Raw genomic sequence first — 15887 nt, forward strand, 5'->3', positions numbered from 1 at the left:
GCCAGGGACATCTTTCACTACATCAGTTTGCTCAAAGCCCTGTCCAAACTAACCTTGAACACTTCCAATGATGGGGCATCCACAACTTCTCTGAGCAACCTGTTCCAGCTCCCTGTTCCATCATCCTCATTTTAAGTAATTTCTCCCTTATGTTCAATCTAAACCTCCCCTCTTTCAGTTTAAAACCATTACCCCTTGTCCTATAGCTACAGACCCTACTAAAAAGTCTGTCCCCATCTTTCTTATAAGCATCCTTTAAGTATTGAAAGACTGCAATAAGATGTCCTCAGAATCTTCTCTTCTCCAGGCTGAACAATCCCAAGTCTCTCAGCCTGTCTTCATAGGAGAGGTGCTCCAGCCTTCTGTTCATTTTCATGGCCTGCCTCTGGATCCACTCCAACAGCTCCATGTCTTTCTCGTACTGGGGACCCCAGAGCTGGACGCAGTACTCCAGGTGGGGTCTCATGAGAGTGGAGTAGAGGGGCAGAATCACCTCCCTCGACCTGCTGGTCATGTTTCTTTTTACGCAGCCCAGGATACAGTTGGCTTTCTGGACTGCAAGCGCATATTGCTGGCTCATGTCAATTTTTTTCATCCACCAGCATCCCCAAATCCTTCTGCACAGGGCTGCTCTCAATCCTTTCATCTCCCAGCCTGTACTGACATTGCGGATTGCCCTGACCCATGTGCAAGACCTTGCACTTGGCCTTGTTGAACTTCATGAGGTTCACGGTGGCTCACTTCTCAAGCCTGTCAAGGTCCCTCTGGATGGCATCACTTCCCTCAAGTGAATCAACTGCAGCACTCAGCTTGGTGTCATCAACTACATGATGGAAAAATATTTGGTATAGCCTTGACTGAATCTGGTCTATCCTGGGTACTGGTTTCTACTTGGACATTGAGCCATTGACAATAACTTTGTCTGCAGCCATCCAAACAATTCCTTATCCATCTAACAGTCCATCCATCCAGTCCATCCATCAAACCTCTCTCTCACCAATTTAGCAGCAAGAATGTCCAGGTAGATGACATCTGTAGCTCTTCTCTTGTCCACTGATGCAGTCACTCCATCAAAGAGGGCCACTAGGTTACTCAGGAATGATTTGCCCTTGGTGAAGCCATGTTGTCTGTCTCTAGTCACCTCCTTGTCTTCAATATGTTTCAACATATCTTCCAGAAGGATCTGTTCCATGGTCTTACTGCACACAGAGGTGAGACTGGCTGGTCGGTAGTTCCTAGGGTCCCCCTTTTACCTTTTAAAAAATGGGCATGATGTTTCCCTTTTTCAGGCACTGGGGACTTTGAGTTCCATGGTTTTTCAAAGATGAATGAGATTGACTTGGCAACTGCATCAGCTAATTTTCTCTGGACCCTGGGATGCATCTTGTCATGTCCCACAGACTTGTGTATGTTCAGGTTCCTCAGGTGTTCTTGAACCTGATGTTCTCCTGTGATGGGAGGGACTTCATTCCCTCAGTCCCTGCTTTGAGGTTCAGGGGTTTGAGAGGTGTGGGAAGAGAGATTACTGTTGAAAATTGAGGCAAAAAAATCGTTGAGTACTTCAGCCTTCTCCATGTTGGTTGTCACCAGTTCTCCTGTCTCATTTATTGGGGGAATGCCTTTTCTTTAATCGTTTTCTGGGCAATGTACCTGTAGAAGCCTTTCTCATTATTCTTCACAATCCTTGCCACTGTATACAACATTGCTATATACATGTTATGTACATTATGTACAATGTTATATACATCTTATGCATTGAGGTTTTGGTATTGGCTATTCTGGGATCTCTCACTCTTACATTTTCCACATCAAATATTATTCTTGCAGAACACGAGAAATTTTTTAAAACTCAGAAAAAAATCAAAACACTCCAATAAGAGAGATTATTAGTGTACTGTAACTTGCTTATTGCAAGGAGTGAACAAGGCTGCATCTTCTCAAATACAAAACTGCATAAAAGATTAAGTGGATGGTGACGGCCTGTGCCACCAGCTGTGGGAGACAGCTGAGTGTATCTAGAGAACATCTTCTCCTGGGCCAAGGGATTCTCACTCGTAGCCAGACATGGTTTACCAATACAAATACTTGACAGGACAGAAACAAATGCATTTTCCTTTGTAATTTTGGTTCTTTTTACTAGCAATAGAGGCAGCTTTTTAAGTGTTATGGTGCTTTCAACTACTTTCTTATTTGCCTTGTAGCCATTCCTTCACATTTGTACCTTCCACATGCAAACTACCGTGGCCTTATTTAGTAGTCGTCTTTTTTCTCACCATCTATCTTTGGAAGTGCTACTTTTAAAAGTCCAACTGGATTTATCACATGAGAAATTTACAATTAGAAGCCCACTACAGAAGCTATTTGAATGTGTGTTACAGAAATCATAATGCTGCTGTCTGAGCTGAGCACAGCTTTATGCAACCTGTGCCATTTTTTGAGAATTGTCATAATTCTTTTATTTCAGGAAAAGGAATATATGTTACCTTTCTCTAAATCCTAACATTGCTTTCCATTATCAAATCCTTCTTTCAAGTTAGACTGCTTGTGCACTCTAGTTTAAAAGGATCTGTATGTGGTGAGCACAAATGACATAGGGTTTCTGGTTCAGTAGGTGTATTTATGTTTGAAGTTTTAAGGATTTTAGGGATTAACTTAATAAATTACCTGATTTACTGTGATTACTCAGTGCAGTACTGCACAAGGTCTCTGACTATACTTTGCATATGAGAGCTGGAAAACATCTCCCTCCAGAAACAGCAATTGATTTTGCAAGGAACTTGTAGAAATCTTTTCAACAGCGTACATGTAATTCAAAGCTCTTGCACAAAAAGGAAGGAAGGAAGGGAAGGCAGGCATGATAGGTACTTCAATGAGTCAAGGAACGTTCCCATAGGAGAGTCAATTTTTACATTATTTATGTCTCTTTTCAGCAGTGAATGTTTAACAGTGTGGATCAAGCAATGAATTCTCTGGTACGTGCTCCCTTCTCTGACAGCATGGCAGTATCAGAGCTAAATTTTTCTACACGATTTTTCCTGAGAAGCACTTCTAATTTTTACCAGTTAGCAAGACACTAACAACAGCTTCAGCTCTGCCCAGCTGTTTAGATGCTGTGTATTACTTTCAGGGCTGAAAATGTTTCAGTTGCTCTCCAAAACAAACAGAGAAAACTGTTAGGAATATGACATCTCCTATAGGGATGAAGGTAACATCACATGTCTGGGTAAGGTTTAATTTTAGACCATACTTTGACAGTTCAATAATTGTGTTTTCTATTAATAATATGGCTTGTGACATCCCTGTTGTGAATCCTGCTCATAAGGTTGGGCTCTTCAAGTAAAAAAAAAAAAAAAAAAAATTCTCCTGAAAGAGGTGTTATCTTCCTTTTTTGCCTTTGCATTCACTAGGGAGACATCATACAGCCAGGACAAACACTGCTGCTGCCAGATCCCTTTGGCAGTTTGTGAAATAAATATAGGAGCTAACAATCCAAAAGTATCCTGAACATCCAGAAGCCAGTGACCTGGTGTGAATGGGAGTGTGGTTCCAGCGATGCCGGTACCTGATACTCCCAGAAGCCCCCCCAAAAGGGCGGAACATCAAGTAAGTAATAGAACAGATGCACCAGATATGTGCTTACAGACTGATAACACTGCTGCACCTCAGCCCTGCCCATAGGTTAACCTTTAACGCATGGATGTTATCCAGCAGGATGAGCAATACTATTTCATACACAGAAGAGAAACTGGCAACTCTATCTTCCTTTGGCCAAAAGGATTTTTTTTCTTTTTTTTTTTTTTTTTTTCTTATTCAGCTCATAAGATAAACAAATGAATCTTGAGGGATCTGGAAGTAAATCTAGACTCCAAGATATGTCATACTAAACTGAAAGAGCCTCAGAAAAGAGAGATTTAAAGGAGCAAGTGAAGTGGATAAGAAAGGGCATAAAGCAGCTGCAGACAAAAAGGTAGTAGCCTTAAGGAGAGGAGGGGACGAAGGGGATAAAATGGGGCCCATCCATGGCTGTTTTCCATGGTGCTTCCTCTCAACCTGCAGATCCAGACCTGGGAGATGGAGAATGGACCCATGGTCAGCCACTTGGTACAGTAGTGATGATTGGGGAAACTACATCAGCTGAAGCAGCTGCAGTACCTTCAGAAGTATTTTAAGCCAGAGCAAAGGGTCTTAGCCCTTTGGTCCAAGCTTCCTTGCTTTTTTAAAAAAGAAATTGCCAATTGCATTATCTTAATTTCTTTTATTCCCCACTCCTCACTTCATGCTATTTCTCTTCAGGCTTCCTTCCTGTTTTTCCCTTCCCTTTCCCTCTAGTTAAATGCACCTCAAAGTAAAACTGTAGAACGAGGATGGCATTTGCCGTCCTTCCACTGACCATTTCCCTTGTGTGCCATATGTCTTTCCCGCAGCTTGTCTCTCTTGTTGGCGACTCTTCGGGGCAGGATGCTCTCTTTGGGGGTTCATGGGATGCAGCATAAAGAAGACCCAGTACTGTTTGGTCTCAAGGTAGTATGATAATAAATAAATGTTAATAAACTAAGTTAAATGAGTCTCAAAATCTTCTGAGCAACAGCTTATGAACTAATGCTGCATACATTTGTCTCTCTCAGAGCGCACAAAAAGGTTCTGCTTCGTTCTGCTGATGTTCAGAAAGAACCAAACCAAGCACAAAAAACTGGGGTGACCTTTGGAAAGCAAGCAGGAATATAGCAGTCATGGTTACGGTAGGCAGGAGTGTGAGATATCCCCAGACCAATTCAAGACCAGAGAGCTCATAACACAAAAGGCACTAAAGTATTTCCTCACCATAGAAATGACCCAAAAAATGACTGGAAGAGAATATAAACTGGAGGGATGTGGGGAGGCAAGCACAATTACTCTCTTCTCACATTTTTGCAAGCCTGTTTCCTGTACAGCAGCCGCCAGTGCCCTGCTGCTTCTCTCAGGCTAACAGGAGCTTGGCAGAAGTGGCACAGCAGCTATTAGAGCACTGATCACTGCTATATGAGAAGTCGACTGGTCGTACCACAAATACTAATACTTGGTAAATAGCCAGTGGCATGCTGGTGGGCAAACTAAGCTTATTTATGAGAAGTGGTAGTTCTCGGGGTTATGCCGGTGTATAGTGAACCACTTGCCAACTGCTTAATAACAAAAAAAAAAAAAGAATTAGATAAATATATAAACAGACACCTTTTCTTTTTTTCTTTTTCTTTTTTTTTTTCTATCCAACACTCAAGGCTGGAAGCCAGGGCTTTGTCCAACATTATAACACATATTCAGCTGGGAAGAAATGGTTAAGAGGGAATAGTAATTATTTCAATATCAATCAAGAAGGCAAAAATATTTTTGGAGTTGCACTGAATAATTTAATTATTTCAGAGGTTAATGAACAGGAAGGTGTTCTTCTGCAACAAAATTCTTGTTGACTCATTTGATCAGTAGGTTGCTACCAACCTTACTCTCTGGGACTGATCTATAAACGAGTAGGTCAGGACGCTGAATGTGGCATTCAGGTTATTTCTGTTACACTAGCTAAAGGCTTGCATTACTCTCACAGAACTGCAAATGCTCTGTGCACATAATTTATGCTTGTATGCACACAACACTCACACTTCGTGGTCTGTAGGTGTTAAAAGTATGTTTTCCTCCTGGTCTTCATTCTCTTGGGTCTGTATTAGTACAGCACTAGCGTTCTCCCCATATGTAGCTGCAGCTAAAGTCTGTATTTATCTGTAATATGGCTATGCTATATCTAGTCTGCTTTTGAAACAGTTAGGATTTTTATTAAGGAATTCTGAAGGTATGAAATGTCACCATACAAAACAAAATTACAAATATCGTAATGACAATTATACAAATATTATGAAGTGTTGCTCTGTTCTAGCTAACAGGATCTGCGGGCCAGCAATTAAAATCTGACCGGTCCTTCATAAATTCCAAGCTTAGGTGGAAAGATTAGCAAATTACATTAGAGTTTAATAATTGTGTTTTATTTCTTTTTAATCCAAGAAACAGAGTCCTAGTAACACACATGGCATGGCTCCTCATATGAACTCTTGTTCTTGGGTTTTGCAGTTAAAATGCTAAGTTCAAATTTGTCCATCAAGAGATTCTGATTGCTTGTCATACTTGTCACTGGCAATGGCAGCTAATGTTGATAGAGTGTATTATTTGAGCATATTTTGAAAGATATGAATTCAAATTTCACTAGTGCAGGTTACGGCTTTGAAAGTAAAGCTAGTTCATGCACTAAACCGTACGCTCCTGTAGGAACAAGCAGTTGTCCCCAGCTTCATGTGCTCGTACAACGAATCACAGCAAACATGCCTCAGGTGCAGCCCTGGTCCATATTCAGGTCTATGTTAGACAAACAGCTATAAGAAGGCCTGTTGGAACCTGTAGAAATGCACACTTGTGGTGGTAGCTGGGGCTTTACACACATTTAAAGGAAATGCAAGTGATACCAAGATTGGCAACAAGTGAATTGTACACCCAAGCAGGTTCCTGCAATTCTGGGGAGCGGCCAACTAAAAGGCAGCAAATCCATACAACTGTTTCAGGGCCCTCTTAGCTATATGCCTTTCATACTATGGATCCAGGGCATTTTACACGCCTCAGGTATTTTTAAAAATATATGGTAGAGACAATGTTAAATCTCATGTTCCCAAGGAAAGGAATACCTATACTGTTTGTGGAAGACCATTTACATGGATAGAGTTCCTCTTGTTTTCTAAATTAGCAGGTTAACAAACATGCTGCATCAATCCTTATTGTCCTGCCCACGGTAGTGGAAATTTTATTTAGAAGTTGAATCAAGCAGTCCATGGTCTGAGTAAAGGTAGCTTATAGTGCAAGATTGAATTTTTCTTAAATTCACCTGTGGGCATACTTTGTATGCTAATACAAATGAGATACAACTGATCAGCCAGGGCTGATACTTCCATTAGGGATTGTACTGATTTTGGTAGCCAAACTGGTTCATTTATATGAAATTCACTTATCGTCTCATGTTACTGCATGGTGCCACAGACAGACTCTGGCTTTTCAAGAAAAGGCAACCACATAGTTGTTTGTGGTCTTTTGGTTCCACTATTTCTAACAAATGATAAGGCTCTGATGAGTCACGTGAGACATTAATTGGTATGTCATAAACCAACATCAGTCATCTTTAATTTGCATTATCATGCAAAGCATGCCCATAGGTGAGTTAAGTACATTAAAATGCATATTTTATAACATATTAATATCTAAATATTATAGTGTATATATGTTTAAATTTTTGCACCGGACACTTTTAAATTGACAAAGAAGAATATAGTATGAATACATTGGTTAACTAAATAGCCATTCACTGGTGGGTTTTTTCGTTGTTGTTGGGTTTTTTTTGTTTTTGTTTTTGTTTTTTTTTTCTCCCATAGGGAATAATGGAATAGCAGTTGTTGCTCTGTTTTTCTAAAACTCCTTATTGTTGTTTTGTGCCATCACGCCCAGTGTGGTGTGCAGCGGCACAGCTCTCCAGAGGACCCCGCCAGCGTATTTATTTCACTCAGCACCACGTGCCTACGGAACACTGCCTGTTCCCAAGGTGGTAAATGGTTAAGGAGGTAATTACCAGAGTGGGAGAAGATAAGGACATGAAGCATGGAATAAGAAAGACTATTTAAATGCAGAGCAGGAGTTACGACTTTTTTTCTTCTGTTCGTCAGATATTTCTGTGCTTTTGTCTTAAACAGTGTGAACTTGAGCTCACTTTTACTGGGTCAAGTAATTTTAAAAGTGACCCCTTCTAACCCTGACGGTTTGCTGGTATATTAATTCATGCTTTCTTGTATTAATGGCAAAAGATGTCTTCACTGCAGAGAATAAGGATTTCTAATTTCTGACAAATTACATTGCAAATTTTGATTTCGCTCTGAATCATCCGATCAAGCAAAACTCTTCAAAATTTCCAGTGAACTACAAATTTCTTGGAAGCTCCATTTTGAAACAGCAGCAAACGTTACTTCACCAACCACATGTGCCCCAGGCCCTACAGCAGTGCAACTGAATTTCTTTAGATGTAGATAAACTTCATGAAACAGCTGAACGCATCCCAAGGGTCTGTGTGCTAAAGCCCGGGCTGCTGTGGAAGACCGTGGCTGTAGCTGATGGAGCTGCCCTGCATCCTGCCCTGCTTCTCCTCGGAGATGGGCGCGCTCAGGGCCACCGGGCTCCTTGCTGAATTTCCTAGACCCCCTGACCCCCAGCGATGGAAGGTCACTCAGCCAAAGAAACACCAGACAAAGGATGTTGAGCTTGATTCTGCGAATGTTAGTGAAAAATGTCAGCTGCCTCTATTTTTACTTTTGATGAGCAAGTAGAGCTTATTGTGCTTTACCCACTCCTATGAGAGTAATTTAGTTAGCTGTCTCCTGCGCACCTATTTAACCTCACCAGCTTGACAATGGGCTGTACTGGTCCCCTTGTGACAATAATCTTTAGTATCTTGTGGTCTCCAACTTCAGAGAGCCAGGAAATAAGTCTGGACCATAGAGAAGTTTGCAGAAATAGCAGTTAGAAAAAGCAAACAGCTTGGAAAGTAACCATGTTTGATACTGGAGCTATTGAAAGACACTGAACACGAAACCTATGGATATCGGTTTCACAGTGTCACTTTTCAGAGGGAAACTGTGTGATAAACAGTGTTTTTTTAGAAAGGGAGCTTTTTCTTGATTTGAATTATTCATTTTTACTCTTGACCATTATTCTTATGTTGGTTGATGATAAAGCGTATAATATCAAATAATAATATGGTATCACAGCAACATAATGGAAACCAGTCTTGCAGATTCTGGAGATGCTGATATCATTGCATTTAGTTAATGCAAAACAATTGTTGAGCTGACATCTTTGAATAGGTTTATTTTCCAGTTAAAAAAGTGATGCTACTATCTGATATGACATTGTGCCTCTGTGTTGCTTCACGCTTCTTTTTAAAAGTCTCTAAAAGTATTTTTTTTTTTTTTTTGTAATAACTGTACTGTTAAACAACTTTATCATGGTCTTGGCTCTTGAACTAGCTGTGCTGGAAAATAGTTGTCTTTTATTTTAATGTCAACCACCAACCCAAAGCTGTCACTGCAATAACATTGAAAAAGTTGTGTGCCAGCTAACATCCCCTGCTGTGCAATCCTTTTTTTCGGGGTGGATGGGAGAACAGCTATTTCAAAAACCAGCTCACTAAGTTTTGCAAGATTGACTAGGGTCATAATAACAGGAACTCAAACAGAGTTTTTTGATATATGCAAGTGATTAAAATCTCATCTTCCTGACCTGAAATACTATAATGCTAGAGCTGGGTGGGGAAAAAAAAATCCTAGATATAAACCTTACTTCTTTCAAGAAGCTGCAAAAATCACCAGAAATTCAAGCTGTGTAATTAATTTTTCCTGCAGGATACCTGCAAGCATTTTCACATTCTCAATTTTTAGCAAACTGACAGCTATGGAAATAAAATTCTGCACCGTTTCCAGAAAGCAGCCCTTCCTCCCCAACACAGTCATCTCAAAATTACATTGAGGTGGAGAGGATACAAAATTCACGGGCTGGAAATGAGACATGCTTTTTACAAGGTACCTCTGAGAACTCCAGAACATTTGCAAGCATTTTTGCCACTGTCATTTTAGGTTTTCTTCAGAAATTTGTGCTGTTTTTACATTGGATCAAAAGCTGCTTTTGTCTCTAATAATCACAGTGCCATCTAGTGTGGGGAGAGAAGAATATAAAGAAGAAAATGAGTGGTTTGAGCTTCAGTTTGTGTGAAAGCAAAATCAATGCCGTACACAGCCCTAAGTGAAGAGGATTGCCTGCCTTTAACAACTACGTCTCTAGTTTCAGTAGCTCGTCACTAGACTGTATGCTAGCACCAAAGACAGAAATATGACCTGTTCTGTATTTTCCCGTGCACAGACTTGCGATTGTGTTAGTCGTGGTGTTATACTTTATGAAACAGAATTGTTTATTTAGTGTTTGATTATAAGACACTGCCCATTTTGAACTCTGGCTGCATAAAATGGGCTAAAAAAAATGAAAGGGAAATATGAGAGAGATGCTGCTTTAATAACTGATTATTTTGCATAAAAATAATACTCATAAAAAAGACTGTATGCATCTGCAACTAGTTCTTTGGATCCAGCTAAGACGCTACTGTCTAGATGAGACAATATATTGCAACACTACAAACAGAAGAAATGTGAAAGGTAAATTCAAATACTGAGAAAAACAATTTTCTCTTTTTCACAGCAATAAAGATCGGACCCCACAAGTACAAAGGTCTGTCGCTCTGCGGCTACAGGGCATGAGGTCCTACATGAGAGCTAGAACAGCCTTTGAAGTGCTCCTTGACCTAATGTGTATTATAATACGTTTGAGCTCTGTTTTGTACCTGAGATATACAACTCTGAAAATATTTTCTCATGAATGGGCTCACATTCTCCCTTTCCTGGGGAGGAAAGAACAGCAGTCCTTGTTTAACAGCCAGTGTTTACTCAAACTCAATGGCTTGTAATCTTCCAAAGACTTACCAGACGGTCTTCCAAGCTCAACCACTGCTTTCCCAGCCACATGTCTTGGCTTTAGCATGCAGCCGTGAAACACTGTACACATTCCAAGTTGCTGGGAACCATCACTTGGCACCATGTCCACTGCATAAGTGAGACCCGTGGGGCCGATGCGCAAGGGGCTCTGCCACTGCCTGCTGCAGCGAGATCTCTCCTGGGCAGGTGGCTGGCAAGGTGGGAGCTGGTGCCTCTCCTCTTGGCGTTGTTCCCCTCCACACTCCAGCCAAATAAAGCAAGCCCAAGCAGTTCCTCTGCTCTGAGAAGAACACTCATCCCCCACCAGGACTTTCAGGGCACCCGGGTGCCATGGTACAGCTTGCCAGGGTCAGGCACATCCCACCGGTCCTCCCCGGAGCTCCTGGGCACTACCGGCACAGTTTGCTGGCTTGCTGCTAATGCAGAGAGGTTTTACCTGGAGAGCGCAGGCCAGGCAGGTCGGGCTCTGGACCTCGGGGAAGGTCCTTACCCGTCACTTTAACTCCCAGGAAGCAGGAATTTCAGAGTGGCTTCAGGAATTTGTTACATGCTGCAACAAAAAGAATAAGTGCTCAGGAGACTAGAAACTGGGCATACACCTGAAAAAGCCAAATAAGGAGGACGTGAGCTCTGTGGATTGGTATCCATGGCTGCAGGAATGCTTCTTGGAAAAGAACTTTTCAAAGAACTGAGTCCAAGATACTGCACAGCTTGATTTTCTCCTTTCTTTCATAGGGCTGGTTAATTATACATTAATGAGGATACTGCCTCCCTTAAAAAGAACGTTAGTTATACGTGTAATTCCTATAGGCAACTCAGCTTTCATGCGACTAGGTTGCAACAGGACATACAGTGTTTTCCCTGAGCGTATTGTACTCCTCAGACAACCCATTTCTTAGCTGTGTGATATACCTCTGTATATACCCCTGGATCCACACCAGAAAACAAATTTCTGCTCCTCTGACTTCAGTGGAGACAGCATTGAATTCACTCTTTCACATTACCAAGAACAACAAATGAGTATAAGTACACCCCCGTGGAAACCTGATAACAATTTTACACATTCTCATCTTCAGTACTTTCCTAAATGTTTCTTGATTCTCTCAAACTTCCATTCTGTGTTTATTCTACTCCTCTCTATGGACATTCTCTCTAAATGAGAGGTTGATGGACTATTTATTCAGAACCAGTTTCTGTGCTTAAACAGAATTATTACTTTGAATGTTTTGAATGTAAAGATTCTGACAGAATAAGAACTTTTAAAACTACGCATGAAAAAAAAGAGATATGTGCTGAAGAACAAGGTTTTAGCAATTCCAAATGCTAGGGAACCACCTGAAAATTTAAGGAAACAATTTATGTCAAATATTTTACTTGTGTAATGGCTCAATGGAAAGCCAGGTTTTATTATGCTTTATGCTTCCTGCTGTCAGCTTAAGTGCAACAGCAAAATCATTTCAGGATGGTTTTTTTCAATCCAGATGATGTAAAGGATTTTGGAGGAAGCATATATATATACACACACACATATATATATATAAAAGCACATTTTTTCTCTTTGTCTAAGAGACAGGTATGTGACTTCTATATCAGACACTGCCAAGTTTAAAACATGTTTAGAATTTAAATAACTTTTATATTTAATATTGATAAATCTAATTTATAGCATTTCTGCTCCTTCTTTAACCTAGAGACAGGATTAATATTAATGAGATTACTTGTGGTGATGTGCAAGCAATTCCATAAATCAAATTCACTCAACCTGTATTTGCATGGAATATTTGCCTTTTCCATAATATCTTTAATTTTGTCAACACTGAAAGCAGATCATGACTTTAAGGTTGGAAAAAAAAATCATGATACTGTTTTGATAATCAGCAGAGTGTTATCCCTGAACATAACAAGGATATGTTCCCAAGAAAATAACAAAACCCCTCCAACCAAACACAAATAATGTTGTTCTGTCCTGGCAAGCAAATTCTTGGCATCTAGTAACATTTGAAACTGGAGCACTACCTGATTTATTTCTATGGTGGTAACGGTAAACAGAGATAGTACCTGCTACATTCCTTTGTGACAACAGAAGTGCTCCTGGCCAAAATTAAGGAGTTTTAGTAGTCAAATTTTGTTAAAAAGGTCTAGACCATTTCTGGTATTCAATTATTAGGTAAATGATTTGCTATGTTCCAGCTCTGCTAGCTGTCACTGGGGGTAGCTTAGCAAATGGTGATTCAGCCTTTGGTCAGAAGCTCGTTGTACTGAGCCTGGTCCAGATGTCATAAATCCATCTTGTTGGGATGTTTTATTTCTCTCACTTCCCTGCAGGCAGCCCAGAGTGGAATGGATTGATGTATTTTTATTTTGGGACTGTTTTTGCTGGAAGGCCTACAAAAAAAAGCAGGCTTTGCATTTTGAGAGAGCTGAAGTTGCACACCATGTACATCTTAATTTAGCTATTGAGTTGATTTACGCTCAGAAATATCTGAAGTGGTCCCCCTTCAATACCCTTCAGATCCTGAGATACTTTCTTTCCTTTTCTTGTCCAGCTCTAAATGAGAATGGGTTTGGAAATTATCAGTCTTAGATTTTTGCTATTAAATTTTTATTATCTTTTTGTATGAACAGTTCTACTGAGGCTGCCTGGAGAGTATTCTGAGACCCTTTACTATTGATAAAGGTATCAATTCTGTACATTATAATTATCTCTGTAAATGTTAGTGTATTCATTGGAAAAAAAAAATCTGGTTTATTAACTGCAAGGATTCTTTTAATAGAATACACTCATTAGAATATTCCTATCACATCTCCTAGGAGGTGTCTATAGCCTCCAGCTCAGTAAAGCATGAGGAGATCCCTCCGAATGGACTGACGTACTCAGATACACCAAGCAAACAAAGCAGCATCAAGTAGAATCCTCACTGGGCTTCAGAAAGCAACATAGCTGCATTACTATAGTGCTGTGTCTACAGTAATTAGTCACAGCATAGCACTGGGGTTACAAACCTGCGCGTAGTGCTGTGAGGTGCTGAGCATGTCGTACGGGCTGGCGTTAGCTCTGCACCACCACTGTTTCGGCAGCATCCCCGTCACGCTCCTTCGCCTACGCGGGACCTGCCCTGGCAGCGCAGGGTTTGCTCTGGGGCACTTGCTGGCTCATGAAACCGGCTGCAAAAGCCAGGGGCAAACCCTGCTCTGGGACTTTGCTGCTCATTTTGGCACTTGGATAGGTGGGACAGAGATACCTGCTCTGCCGTATAGCAGCTTTGAATTGCCGGCACATTCAGCAGTGTAAGCTGAGTCCAGTGTAAACTGCACTTAAAAGTGAGGAAATTCAGGAATGGCTCCACCCCAGGATGGCTTTATTAATCCAAAGTCTTCAGCTGTCCAAATACAAATTAGCCACAAGCTGAGTCAGAGCCTCTGGTTTTCATTTTCTGGTGAAATTTTTGTCTCTCTTTTTACGAAGACATACCCATTAAGACCTTATTTTATCCCTTGCTACCCACTGGTGGTACCAAAGGAGGGTAGTGCCTTAGTACATGATTCTCTCTTTTCTAGCATGCTTCATAAGAAAGTCAACAGAGAACATCTAACTCATCCTCAAACATCCTAAAGCAAGTTCAAATAAGTAGGGACATGTACATCTCCAAGCCACTGCCTCAGATTCTCCTCAGATGAATGCAAGTATCTGTTTCAATGCTCATTAAAAACATTAGAAAGTGAAAGAAAGTATCTTTATAAAGAAGAAAAAATTAAAACAAATTCTGATTCTTCAGAACAAGGTGATCACCTCAGAAATATCTGTGTGTGATGTTCTTAGACATGAAGAAGAGTGTGAGAGAGAAACACTGTACTTTTATTTCTTATTCCTAGTCACATGGGGAATATCATGATCGCACTCCATATGCAAACATACCTTACTTATTTTTTACATTGTGACAGCGTACGAGCAGCATAGCCTGATATGTGTATTAGGTATATGTAGAGAAAAGTCCATTTTCTTAAGACAAATGTAATATCTTGCCTCTCTCTTGCAGGAAAGTAACCTTGAACATCTGCAAATGGTTCTTTGAATTGCAGCAAGAGGAGGGAAGAGACCATGGTTAAAGAGGTAACCTTTGTTTGACCCCAAGACATGGATGGAAGTATGGAAAAACTCGAGATTGTCAACTAATAAGTCAGATTCATGAACTCATAACTTATTTAGGGGTGAGTGCTGTCAGATGTTATGACATCCTCCACTATGGCTTTGTTACTGTCCTATGCAGCTTTCTGAACAAACACTATCAGCTTGTCATTTGTTCCATCTGTGCTTATGTATAATACTGTTAATGTCTTGTATGGGCAAATAGAGGGTTTTTTAAAACTATTGAGGATTAAAATTAAATGCTAATATTACAAAATTGGGTATTTCTCTCGAAGTTTCTCTTTAAAACTTCTTTATAAGCTTGTTTAACTTAGGGCAACAGAGACTGACGTTTATGATAACTAATGCAAACATTGCTTTTATATGACATAATTAGGCTCTGGTGCCAACTTTTCTTATGCTGACAACATTGTGCCAGCTCCTCTAAACAAACTGTTTCATAATAAATATAAAAATATCACATACAAATAAATTAAGTGGCTCGGCTCCTGAATGCATCAGAGCAGTATCTGTTACTTGGTGTGCCATAGTTTATAATGATGTGTTATATTCTGAAACAGACAAAAAAGATAGAAGGTATTATTATTCAAGGAGGGGCAAGACTTCAGCTGATCTTAAGATGGGGCTTGATAAGTTCAGAGGGAGATGCTATGGATGTGGCTCTGGGGGTAGATGGCCCAGAGGAACTGAATTCTGTGTGACCCCAGGACACGATGCGATATGGACTGGCTGCATTCATCGTCCTGGTCACCTACAACCTGCTTCAGCCTCCGTCTTGTCAACAGGGGGTAAAATCCAGTTTGTTGGTGCAGAGGTGCTCATCAGAAAGGTATGCTGCTATGCAGGTTTCTACTTTATTACATAGTGCACATGTACCATGTGTTCGTGGCTAAGTGGTCTTAGGAGCTGATGCAGACTTAAGACTAGAAGACTTAGAGTTTAGTAGCAAAGACGTACAGTTGTAGGTAAGCCTAAAATGAGTATATTATAGCCAGTTCCTCCATTTGAGTAACAACTGCCAGTGTACATGTCTCCTCTGAAATGACTGGTTTGTAAACTGTGTTTTTAATCTTCCTTTCCCTAAGTCCTTAAATTGTAGAAGTGGCATGTGTTTATTACTTTTTTTTTGCTGCAGATTCTGTATAATT

The 15887-nt window shown here is 40.4% G+C and overlaps 1 long non-coding RNA gene across 1 annotated transcript; it reads left to right on the forward strand.

Annotated features, from left to right (window-relative positions):
• Positions 1–13244: 13244 nt before the first annotated feature.
• LOC142600137 (uncharacterized) lies at positions 13245–15406 on the forward strand. The gene is made up of 3 exons (XR_012833594.1): positions 13245–13269; positions 14630–14801; positions 15331–15406. It is a non-coding gene; the product is annotated as an uncharacterized LOC142600137 (long non-coding RNA).
• Positions 15407–15887: the final 481 nt, after the last annotated feature.

This window comes from Balearica regulorum, chromosome 1 (genome assembly GCF_011004875.1).
Source record: "Balearica regulorum gibbericeps isolate bBalReg1 chromosome 1, bBalReg1.pri, whole genome shotgun sequence".
Classification (NCBI taxonomy): domain Eukaryota; kingdom Metazoa; phylum Chordata; class Aves; order Gruiformes; family Gruidae; genus Balearica; species Balearica regulorum.